The sequence below is a fragment of the Quercus lobata genome, chromosome 5, assembly GCF_001633185.2.
Source record: "Quercus lobata isolate SW786 chromosome 5, ValleyOak3.0 Primary Assembly, whole genome shotgun sequence".
Classification (NCBI taxonomy): Eukaryota; Viridiplantae; Streptophyta; class Magnoliopsida; order Fagales; family Fagaceae; genus Quercus; species Quercus lobata.
In genome coordinates, this window is record NC_044908.1 from 25,682,946 (window position 1) to 25,695,422 (window position 12,477).

A 12,477-nucleotide genomic window follows, 5' to 3' on the forward strand; every position below is an offset into this window, starting at 1 on the left:
TGAAAAAATAAAAGCTATTCGTTTGGTACTTTCAAAGGTGGCCTTAGGATTTGAGGCGCCAAATCAATTGTCCCCCATATAGATTCTTTAATAAATACTTCTTTCTCATCAAAAAAAAAAAAAAAAGTGTTCATTAAAAGTCGAAACAAATTGTAGAGGGGATTATTATGATATACACTAGAACCAAAAGTGATAATTTTTGTTTCTTTCATGTATTTTATTTTTGTCCATAGAGATGTACATCATGAATGGTTTTTCTTTTCCCTTTAATAAAATAAGTGGTAATTTCATATATATACACACACAATACATAAGGTTAAGGTTTAGTCGAAAAAGGAAATTCTCACCCCCAAGGTGTCGACTTGTCTATTAGAAGTTAAGAAGATGTGTTTGCATGAGGATTCCTAAAATTTTCAAATCAAATTTTGGATTTGGGTGCTATACACCTCCAAAGATACTTCTTTTATCCTTATTAGATTTTATAAAAATATAGAATAAGAGAGAGGACGCAAGGATTACATGGTCCGACCTAATGGCTTACGACCACAAAAGAAACTCTTGGGAAGTACACTTTCATTATAATCTCAATTAATGTGTTGCATTGAAGCAAGATATATCTAAGGATTAGGCTTAAGAGTTAGGCATACATGATGAGTTGGATCCCTTAGGCCAATACAGATTAACTCAATATCTTTAACAACCCCTTCTCAAAATCTACTGATCAAATATGTGTTTCTGAATGGCAGGACCTGAAGATGACGCAGACACTCTATCATAATTTTTTTTTTTTTTTTAAATCGATATAAATGAGGCTACCGAACAATGTGGTCTGTGATACTCAGCCAATTAAGATGATTGAGAATGCTCGATCATAAGGAAAGCCAAAAACTAGGTAGAAAAGAAATATAAATGAGCACATGTAATGCATCCAAAATTTCCAAGATGCGTAAGAGGTTTATCCAAATGCTGTCCACAGTAGAAAATAATAAATTATAATGCACCTGTAGAGTGAGTGGCAGCAATAGTGAAAAAGAAAACCTTTATCTAGAAATTAATAGAAGCCATAACAAAACCAATTAAGCTTGTGAAATTGGTTGTGGGCCTGCTTAAAGCTAATATAAAGGCCGAATTATCCATAAGTCCCAAATTGCTTTTTAAAGTTTGTAAATCAATTGGAAAGTCAGGCTGCCAATGTCCACACCAAGATTATTACCTTTACCAAAAGTTGAAGGCCCAATTTCACTAGCCACCTAAATGTTCTAGCAGTGCCACAGGGAACGAAAGAGACATCATCACTTAGCTAATGGGAGGCCGATCCATGAGGAGGAGAGCTTTCTGGGCAACGAAGATCGACATTTCTAAGTTAATATTGTTGGTGATAAATGGTACGTGTTGCTTGATTTGATGGTTCTTGTCTTGCGGCTTAAACGAGAGTTCGTAGGAAAGGTTCGCTTATCTCTTGCCAGTCACTTTAGTTGAGCTAGTTTTGTAGAAAGTCACCAACTTAAACCCCAAATCTACACATATAAAGCTAGTTTTGAAACCTTAATTTAGATAAGAAGATGGCCATAAAGAAATGACTGTGTTATGGATTGCTGGAAAACACAAAATTACAAACTAAGGCTAAGCATGTATGAGTTGAGTAATATAATTAGGTTTCTTGGACCAATACACATAAACCTAATATCTTTAACAGTCCTGAAATACCCATTGATCTGTTTTATGACTAAGTTTGAATAATAAGCTTTTACCTAAATTCTAATGATGCTAAGGTTGAGGGTGATTAGCAAGCAAGAGTCATGCACTTATATCTGACTTTGTTATTTTTGCATGGGAAACAATGCTATTGATAGATTTTCCCCTTTTGTATTTATTAATATAAGGATACAAATTATTACACACACCCTGTTGTATACTAATTTTTTGAACTAAAATTGTGAGTTGAAGACAATATTTTAAAACTAAAATCGTGTCTTTAACTCATAATTTCAATTAAAAAAAAGTGTATAACTGGGGTGTGTAAACAAACACTACACATAGTGCCTCCCTCATGTTATGTATGATTGAAAATAATAAACTATCAATTTAAGGGACCCATAAACCTTCTTTGTAGGTGGCTACACCTTGTAGTTCCTAAGGAAGCTTCTTGTTAATGGGTTCAAGTTTCTCCCGAAGGAAAGAGTTCCAAGAGGTCAGTGAAAGCCTGGCTTTTAATGGCATGAAGATTTAATGATATATCAATCTCGCATAACAGAAAGAACCATCAATTCATTTGTCCAGAGATAGCTGGCTTGGCTAACAGAAACTTAATAGCGTTTGCCTTGGTCACGAGTATTCGTGTATATGCCAATAAATAATGTCTGAATTAATTTTATGTGTAGGTGCAAGATAATGTTTGTCCCAAAAAATAATATAAATATATATATATATATATATTAGTGTGTGTAAAAAACTCTTTAGTGTTTTGAGTGTTTAACAAATTATAGTAAATAATACTCTAAAGTTCTGAATTTATAAAAAGGATGACAACGAATGGTAGAGTTTCTTTTATTCTTTTATTCTTTTTCTTTTTTTATACCTAAAAGCTTCAAATTTCAATTTTAGTCTCAAGAGATGTTTTCAACTTTTTTTTTTTTTTTTTCTAAATAAAAGATGTTTTCAACTTTAAAAAGGAGAAGTAACTTGGAAATTTATCAAACAAAATACATGTTTTTACAAAAGTGCATTAAAGGCCTTTAAGGTCTTTAGGGAGTAGTCTAGTAACACAATATACCATACATGCCCACAAAGTCAAAGCCCGTAAAGACCTTCCATCCCTCGGAGGCACATTGAAACAACCCACTATTTTTTTGGGTTCGGCTATATGACACTTTTATTAATAGCCAACAAAGAACAAAGAGACTCAAGGTGATGGCCTTGGGCCTCTACTAAGGGCCTGCCAAGGCAATAAAAGAGATGGGCAGAGACTCAGACCAATTACAAAAATTGCATATGGACTGCCGAGTTAGAGTTACAAACCAATCTAGTCATCTTCATCATTAGTGTGAAGTACCATCACAAAATTATTGTGATCCTGTAAACTTATCATATTATCAAACTAAATGCCCACTATAGTGATACTAGTATCTTCTTGTCCTATGCATACAGCTCTAAGTTGGAATAGCTCATAGCACGTAAAGGTGTTGATTCCTCCAAAACAATCCCAAGATTTTCTGAAGAGTTCAGCTCTGTTCCATTTGGCAATTTTCACTCCAAGAGATGCAATAATGAAGCCAACACATGCATTAACATTCTTTCACATAAATTCTCCAATATGATCGCATCACCCAAAAACCTCTCGGCTCTAAATTCAGAACGATTGCTCCAAAAATCTGGGTCTCTATGCATGGCCCAAACATTAAAAAAAAAACCCCTTAGCATCTTTTGGCATAGTCTAACCACCCACATTGCAAGATTGTGTTGGGCAACGAGGAAGTAATAGTGGGCTGCTGGTTGCAATCTTAAAACAACATGTCAAAATAGGTCGGTACCGAAATATTCCGTTCCATTAAACAAATCAAAACAGAATTTGGAACAAATTTAATAAGTTTGGTACCTGGAATTCCTCAATAGTATTGTTAACACCCACCACCCTTGGTAATTCTTCATGGAATTTTTTCGTTACTTCTAGATTTAGCATCATTTCTGTCATCACCCACTCAACCATAGTTGATGTTGGACCGATACCACCAATCACAATGTCCTGCTCAGAAAAACTTTAAGGTATTATATCAAGATTGCCATTGGTGATCTAAGAAATAAAACTAAAAATATAAATTACAAAATTTTGAAGGTCTTATATATTTCTTTGATAGATACGATATAATTTAAATTTATGGTATATATTTTATGATGATTGTTTTCTATTATCAGGTCTCGAACCCTAGATTTCTTATTCGACTACAAAAATCAATTAAACTAATTGGAATCCAACTGCAGGTCTTAAGTTTGAATTAAAAACTTGGAACTCAAATAGCAAAGACACTAGCAATATTAAAAATGGAAAATTACCAAGGTATTTTGAAGTACAAAGACGTGGTACTTTTAAAATATAAACTACCTATCTCACTTCTTATGTATCACTTTATGCTCTAGTAATAACAATTTGACATGTATTTGTTTTTACTTTTATTATAAAATAATCAAAAGTTTACAATGAAAAAAAAAAAAAAAAATTAGATCCTATCGTTTTACTTTCAAAGTATCCATTCCAGTACCCTACTCTTTGATCAAGGTAGAAGATTTTATTTTTTATATTTTACAAAGAACAAGGTAGTAGTCGGTGTCTTATCTTAATTTGGCCCCACGTCTCGAGCATGAAACGCAAAACATCAATTGTTTGGCCCCACGTATATGTAGTAATCTCATTTTGTTCTTTTTTTCATCTTATCTTATCAGTCACAGACATCAATGGCTGCTGGCTGGCTTTTGTTCCTAGTTATTGCCCCTATGGTTAGCCAGAAACAAACTACTGTTTTAGGGGATTTATGACATGGGGAAGATGAAAATTTGCTGCAATATGTTGTACTCCATAAGCTGAGTAACCACGGTGTGAGGCAATCTGAGAATCAAAAACAATTTGATCCAGCAAATCCTACTAAATGATAGTATGTTCCAACCATGATATCTGACATGTAATTAAACTACTGTGAAAAAAAAAAAAAAAATAGGAATCAGTTTCAACAAATCCTACTAAATAAGAGTATCTTCTAACCTCTAAATTTTTTTTTTTCACCGTAGTTTAATTACATTTCAGATATCATGGTAATTAAGCACATTAAATCAAACACAATCTGAACTAATACAAGCAAAATAAATAGGCTAAGATGTAGAAACAGCCTTGGGGTATCAACTCTTTCTTACAACTCCATGAAGTTTTCATATCCGTTAAATTGACCACTGTGATTAACTTTTGTTAGCTTTTATGAACAAAACATTCACGTGATCATCATGTAACCTTATTAAGAAGACTTATCAACTGATTTGTGTTACTGCTCACGTGATAGTTGGGTTATTTTCTTTGTCCATAAGAACTAACAAAAGTTAGTCACATGAGTCAATTTTGTGAATATGAAAACCTTAGGGACTTATAAAAAAGAATTGAAATCTCAGAAGGTGTTTTAGCAACTAACCCAAACCCATGGGGGTATTTTTGCATGTTTAGGCCAAATAAATATACTGATATAGTGATATGTTTTAAGAGTGTAGGGTGCGGGGCAATTGCCTGCCTTACCCACCCAAGGTCACCCCTTTGTTAAGGTTCTTTTAAACAAATTATATTCCAATTTTTCAATAATATTCTAAACTCTTTTAATAAATTCCAAACTCAATTTTTTATTATTATTGAAAATAACCTTTAACTCTCCCAACGTATTCAAGTAAAATTAAATAAAATTTAACATATTATGTGCCAAATTTTATGTGTTACTTTTTTATTTAAAAAAAAACATTTACAATGCTATATATATATATATATATATAGGGTCTTTTGCAATGAACTCACTCTTTGTCTTTGATTGTTTGGAATGAAACTTAAGATAAAAAAATAATAATAATAAAACATTGACACTTTTAAGTTAATTCAAAATAACTTATAAAAAAAGTTAATATAAAATGAAAATGAATGTCTAAGGGTTTTTTTTTTTTTGTTATTTGTAAGTATTCAAACGATTTTAATTTCATATATCAATGAATATTTATAGATTATACCCACTCTAATACTAGCTAGGCTAAAAAAAAATTTTGAAACCAGTCTAAAAAAATTTTATAAATTACATTTGCATTATATTTTTTTATGTTAATGAAATATTTTGTTTAATAAATTAAGTATTTTTTTATTATATCAATAATCTTTTTTGAATTAATTTTGTATTTAATATTTTTTTCATAATCTTTCCCCCCTCCTAAAACTAAAATCCTAGATTTGCCAATAAGTGTAGATAACCAAGTTTGCAACTAGTAACAAATTTTGGTGTTGAGTTATAGCGGCTAAGGTGGTGTTTGGATAAGGCTGTTTTCATTACTCATATCTCAGTTTTGTTAACTCATTACTCAAAACAAGTGGGCCCCACGCAACCAAATGTTGTTTGGCAATATTTCCTCTCCCAATTTCCTTAACTCATTTCCCACTTTTTTGAGTTAAGAGTTACAAAACTGAGTGATGAGGTAAACTTGTTTTCAAAACACCAAAACAGAGTTCTTATGGCAAAGTTGTAAATACCCTTACCAGCGTGGGCCCCATAGCAATGTGTGGTCACATCACCTGCTTAGTCACACACTCCTCCTAGTAGTCACATGCAGCCCATCTCAACCAACTCTCTTCACTCTCTCATCAATGGGTCCCATAACAAGGTGAGTTTTTTTGAGTTTTTAGGCAAAAAATTGAACTGAGTTTAGTTGCCAAACAAGGGTAGGAGTGTTTTGGGGATTTTTAAGTTATGAGAGATGAGTGATAGGGTGATGAGTGATGAGTTACCTATCACTCAGCAACCAAACAGTGCCTAAGTTTTCCTCCGCATGGATGGTGGTTTGGAGCCTTGGAGCTGTCAAGCTTGTTGTAGTCTTTCTTTTAGCAATATAAAGAATTATTCATCCAAGAAAAAAGAAAAAGAAAAAGTAACTCCACAATATATTGTATTGTATTGTTGTGATATGTTTATGATATGATCACGGTAATTCATTAGTTTAACTCTTTTTTAGTTATTGAACTATTGTTCTATGCAATATTTTATTACTTTTTTTTTATTCAAATCGAGAGAGAGAGAGAAATTGATTAAAGACCTACACGGCTACAGTACACCAATGTTGTAAAACTTTAAACATTTATTTTTAAACATTTTGTGACAACAAAATGTGTGGTATTAAAATATTTTTAGCAGCGATGTTTGTGCTAATAATTTTGTTACTCAACTGATATTTCTTAGAGTTTTTAACAGAGATTTTTTTTTTTAGAACCACAGTTTTCTGTTTAAAGACTGAAAACTATTGTTTGGAATCATATACCAAATAGGCCTCTGAACTCCCCCCCCCCCCCCCCCCCCAAATTGTACTATCAAGTTTATAAATTTTGTTTTTCTTTTTTCAAAAGTTATATTCTTACCAACAAAACAACAAAATCAGATCAAGGACTCCAGCAAGCTAATTGGGTCCAAGATTGAAAAAGTGGGATGAAAACAAGTCACAATAATGAGTAACCTTTGGTTTATTTATTTGTTAAAAAAAAAACTTAATTTGTCGAGAACAGAGAAAAAGACCTTTTGCTTTTAAAGTTTAGGGGAAATTACACTTTACCACCCTAAACTATACCCTAGATTACACTTTGCACCCTAAACTATTCAAATGCACAATTTGCACCCTAAACTATGACACTTATTATATTTTGCATCCTGATATTAGTTTTACTGTTATCTTAAACGGAACTTTTATGCACATGACATGCACATGCATTTTGCTTAGGTGGAACAAAGTTAAAAGACAAAAATACTCCTCTTCACAATCAATTAAAACAAAAACTTCTTTCCTATTATTTTTCCAGCTCTCTCTCATACTTACAGGTATAGCCGTACTGCCCTCTGTAACCTTAAATAATTTTTTCAAACTTTGTTGTCTTATCTCAAGAACACTCTGGAGCTGTTACAGTGAATGTTAAAGAATTTGATTGGACCACATATTATGTTCTCCCTTGAATTAGATAATACATGTTGAACAGCATGTTCAATTAGAGAAAATGAAAGTTGAGGATAGTTTCCAGAGAAAGTTGTTGTTAGGGTATGTTTTGATAAAATTTATCTTACCATTTGTGTTTCAATGAGCGTTAAATTCAATTCATATTTACGCATGCCTTTGCTCTCAGTGAAATTGTTTACCAGGAGACTAACGCATGCTTAAATATAAACAAAAACAACAGGAAGAACAACTTACGTGTGAGAGATCTGGAAAAAAATATTTCTGATTTGGGGATTTAGGGTTAGAGGGTTTTGATTTGGGGAGATAGTTGTACTTGTACGTGTGAGAGGGGTTTTTTTTTGTGAAGAGGGGTTTTTTTGTCTTTTAACTTTGTTCCACTTAAGCAAAACACATGCGCATGTCATGTACATGAAAGTACTATCTAAGATAATAGTAATACTAACATCGGGGTGCAAAGTGTAACAAGTATCATAGTTTAGGACGCAAACTGTGCATTCGAATAGTTTAGGGTGCAAAGTGTAATCTAAAATATAGTTTAGGGTGATAAAGTGTAATTTTCCCTAAAGTTTAAATAGTTGATGTAGTTGTTTGGGCCAAGATGAATGGACTTTAGATATTCTATGAACTGACACAGCCCAAAGCTTTCATTAAAGATAATTGGACCAATATCAAATGAGTTTAGGATGAGGTCCACTACTTAGGCCCACCAATAATTTCATACTTTGACAGGGAAAAGAAAAAGAAAACGTCATAAAAGTCATTATCTTTACTCAAAATTTTATTTCTAAAAAAGTCAAAACATTTTATTTTTCTCAATATTTTAATTGAAAAAGAAAATAAATGGAGGAAAATCACTAAACATAATACCAAATAAAAAATACAATCCATTAAATCATTTTCTTTATTTTGGTCTCCAGGTTGTCATCGTATCACAAATTCTTTAAAAAGTTAATTTGACTTGTCTAAACAATTTTTTTTTAAACCAACAATACAAATAAAATATAACCCGTTATCCCTTCAGTTATTTTTATTTTTTTTTTCACTTTTTTGAAAAATTATGGGCTTGTTTAATAACGTTGTTTGAATAACAGTTTTCGTTGTTTAAACACCATAATACATATTTTTACAACACTTTTTCACCCATACATACTTTTATAACACTTAAATAACGTTACTAAAAATCTCTTACTAAACAAACCCTATATAATTGTGTTGTGAATTTTTTTTTTTTTTAATGCTAAAATGCCAGTTGATTTTTTGTGTTGTGAAAAAATAATTAATACAAATCATCTACACACAATATATTTCTTTTAATATTAACAATAAAAATCTTAACTTCAAATTCTTTAGAGGCTTTTGTAATTCAACTGGTTATTCCTAGTATTTTTAGTCGTCCAGAATTCAAATTCTTATTATAATTATTGAATTTATAAATTAAAAAATTTTGAAATTTCAGACGACCCACCCATTACATTAAATGTAATGTTTAAAGTGTTTTAAATTCATACTTCATTCAACAATTATCTTATACTATTAAGCTTTGTCCCTATACTCCCTCTATAAAAAAAAAAAAAAAAAAAAATTAAAAAAAAAGGCTTTGTCCCTGGATCTAGAGCAAAAATTAAAACAGTACTCTTTAAAAGTCGGAAAAATCTTTTATAAGTCTGGTGCATAAGCCATTTCTCTCACTGAGAGGTGGGTCCCACACCTGTGGAGCCCACCTGTTAATAAGAGAGATGTCTCATAAACCGGGCGTATGAGATACCTCCTCTTAAAAATCACATTGTTTGCGAATCAATTTTGATTCTAAAGCATCTTGTTGTACTTCACTTATTTCTCAAGGCAGCTAGTAGCTTTTTCCACTAGCATCAGTGGAATTCAAGTTTTATTAAGTTTTTTAGGCTGTGTTTGTTTTGGGTGAAAATCACTTCCGGAAATGCTTTTCAGTTGGCCTGTCAACGGGTGTAAATTGATTTCCGTTTTTATTTTACCTTCAAATACCCATTTTCCGAAAAACAGAGAGAGAGCTGAGTGAGAGGGAGACGCGCCCGCGCTTAGAGAGAGAGAGAGAGAGAGAGAGAGAGGAAGAACCCAGAAAACCCAGAAGAGCCCGACTCAGATCGTCGTCCCCGACCGCGTCGCACCCCAAAACCGATCGTCCTCGACCTAGATCGTCGTCCCCGATCGTGTCGTTGGATCGTCCTGGACCCAGATCGTCGTCCCCGATCGCATCGCACCCTAAAACCGATCGTCCCCGACCGTGTCGCTGCATCGTCCTCGACCCAGATCGTCGTCCCCGATCACGATCTCGCCTTCGCGCTGATCGTGATCGCAGCATCGATCGGCTTCGTGTGATTTCGCCTCTCGTCAAACCTAGTCGCGACCATATTTGATGATTTTTTTTTTCTGGGTTTTTTTTGTGTTTCTGTATTGAGGAATGAATGATATTGTAATATTTGTTTGGCAACCAAGAAACTGTGAGAAAATGTGACCGGATTTGACCGGATTTGATGATTTTTTTCTGGGTTTTGTTTGTGTTTATGTATTGAGGAATGAATGGTATTTTCAAGAACACAACCAAACACCAAAAAAAATTTTTTGAAATTTTTTTTGAAATACAACCAAACATATGAAAACATTTTCCTTTCCGGAAAATAGCATTTCCGGAAAATGGAATATTTTTCGAAAATGCTTTTACACGAACCAAACACAGCCTTATGTGCAGAACTCACGCTATATAATAAAAGGCTCCTAGCCGTTCAGCCAAAAAAAGCCAAAAGACTCCCGCTGTCGTTGGTAACAAATGAAAATACTTAAATATCAAAAGGAAAAATGGGCAAACATCGAATTTGGGAAAATTTGTTGTCATTTATTTAAGTACAGTTGATATGAGCAAACTATAAGTTAGAAGAATATTTTCACATTCATAACTGATGAGAACAAAATTTTCTCACCACGACTTTATTTCATTGGTAACCTGCACTACATCAATATTATCATAGATTTTGGGTAAATCTATTTCAAAACCCAAAAGAGCTCATATTTACATAAAACGACGCCAAAGCCCATGCAGGTTTGAAACCCATGGTGATATTATCTCATCAAAGCCCATCATTCAAACTCATGGCACATCATCTCATTTTCAGCTCATGATCCAAGCTCATGAGTCTCATCGGGGGAATTTTGAAAGTCGTGGTTTAAAGGGCCAAAAAATATGTTTAATAAAGTTCCAGTGGTTTAAAGTTGATAAAAGAAACATGTTACTTGGCATGTCTTTCCCAATTCATTGAACTCTAATGGGTTAGTGTATAATATGTAACATTTGGTAAGCCTCTATTATCACTTAACATTTAAAATGATAAAACTCTTTATTGCTCTTTACCTAAAACTTAATATTCATCATATAATATAAAATAAATATATAATTATATAATTTCATATAAATTATATTATTAGTTTCATTTAAATCAATCCCAAGCACGTGGCTAAATCTATATTAATATATCATATCTAACATTAAATGCTCTCCTTACTCTTTAAGATTTGATAAAAACACAAAGAGACCATAATTACATCTCTAAAACTTCATCAAATATCAACCAACTAGCTTATTACATACTAAAAATGTATTGTATAAAACCATGGACTAAACATATATTTTTCCAAAAGAAGAAACTTAGCCAAAAGTACTAGTAGTAGCTCTAGCAAAAGCTGCCTTAACTCTAGTAGAAACTGCAACAGCTTTAGCAGAAGTTCTAGCAACTGACACATGTCTAAAAGTGACATCATCAACCCATTAATGCCCAATCCTAGCAACTACCTACTATACCAAAAGAAGTAAGGATACCATAAAAGAAATTCTACCATTTTAAGCCCAATCTTTAACCTCCAGCTGTAATTCCAAAAATAGGAGGATTCTATAAAAGTTATCTTACTATTTTTAGCCAAATCCATGAATTTAATGCAGAATATTTTCTTCAGTAAAAGAACTCACACAGCTAACATCATCCAGCTATGTCAGGACAGCTACTGTTGTACAGCTGTCAGTTGCAGTAGCTACTGTTGTATTGCTGTGTCAATTGCTGTACAGTTGCAGCAGCAACCTTAAAGTTTCAAATTTTCTTCTTTTGACTAAAAAACCAAAAACTTACTAAATAAATCACTTAGCGTACGTTTGGATAAAGCTAATTCCAGTGGGTCCCGTGTACTGTTCACGTGATCCGCAAGTACTTTATTAAAAAAAAAAAGTTTAAAATTAGGTCCCACGGTACTATTCACATATTTAAAAATTATTTTACTACAGTGTTTTCAGTTTTCAACAATAAACGGTATTCAAACAAACCCTTACTTTGGCAAATACTTTTACTTATTTACTAATTTTCCCTTCAACTAATTATAATCTAGTTACACACTTAGCTCTATATAAAGAGGGCCAAGCCACACACTAACACACTACTACTACCCATTTCTCTCACATTCTATTATTTTGAAATTTCATCATGTTGCTGTCACATACACATTTCCATACTTCTCCATCTCTCTTACAAAATCTCTCTTCTTAAATAAGAACACCATTACAACACACCAACACCCCATCATATTCTTACTCTCTCATCTTCAATATTCTGAAACTTCATTCATTTTGCTGTCATATACACATTTCCATACTTCTCCATCTCTCTTCTTAGACAACACTAACACACCATTATCCATCTCTCACGCACTCTATTATTCTGAAACTTCATTCATTTT